The sequence below is a fragment of the Chrysochloris asiatica genome, unplaced genomic scaffold, assembly GCF_000296735.1.
Source record: "Chrysochloris asiatica unplaced genomic scaffold, ChrAsi1.0 scaffold00115, whole genome shotgun sequence".
NCBI lineage: Eukaryota > Metazoa > Chordata > Mammalia > Afrosoricida > Chrysochloridae > Chrysochloris > Chrysochloris asiatica.
In genome coordinates, this window is record NW_006408633.1 from 1,736,029 (window position 1) to 1,737,153 (window position 1,125).

The following is a 1,125-nucleotide window of genomic DNA, read 5'->3' on the forward strand; positions in this document are numbered from 1 at the left end:
ATTTGCTTAACACTGAAGGACAATCCAAATAGATGCAGTAGTATTTGATCTTCACTGATAAGTATTTAAATTTTTCTTCACTTTCAGCAAGCAAGGTTGTGTCATCTGCATATTGCATTTTGTTAATGAGTCTTCCTCCAATCCTGACGCCATGCTATTCTTCATTTAATCCAGCTTTTTGATAAAGAAGAGATAAGTATAGTTAAGATAAAGATGGAATAAGTATAGATAAAGATGGAATAAGTATACACCCCGACACATCTTTTCTGATTTGAAACAATTCAGTATCCCTTTGCATTGCTTTAATGACTGCCTCTTGAGGGTTCTCATGAGACAATTAAGTTTTCTGATGTACTCACATTTACAATGTTATCCATAGCTTGTTTTGATCCACACAGCCGAATGTCTTTACATATCCAATAAAACTCAAGTAAACATCTTTCTGGTATTCTTTCCTTTAAGCCAAGCTCCATCTTATGTCAGCAATAATATAGTTAATGCTACATCCTTATCACTGTGTTCGTTAAAGTATTCAAGAACAAAGGTGTCAATTTGAGGAGGAAGGTGCTCTTGACCCAAGCTATGACATTTTCAATCACCCCACATGTATGTGAAAGCTGGACAATGAATAAAGAAGACTGTAGAATAATTGATACATTTGTGTTATGCTGTTGTAGAAGAATATTAAAAGTACTATGGACCTCCAAAAGACCAAACAAATCTGTGAGCAAGAATTATAGCCAGAGTGCTCCATGGAAATCATGATGGCCATACTTCATCTCTCATACTTCAGACATATTATTAGGAGGGACCAGTCCCTGGAGAAAGATATGTTTTGTAAAGTTAAGGATCAGAAAAAGAGAATACCCCCTATGACATGGATTGGCACAGTGTCAGCAGCAATGCCTCAAGTGTAGCAGAAATTGTGAGGTTAGTACAGGACTGGTCAGTGTTTTGTTCTGTTGTACATAAAGTTGCTAGGAGTTGGAGCTGACTCAAGGGTATTTAACAGCAACAAGAGCAACATCCTCTTCTGAAGCCAGCTTTAATTTCTAGTTGTTGTTGTTGTTAGGTGTCATTTGCCTTTCAAATGCCTGAGAAGAAATTCAGAAAATATGATTATAA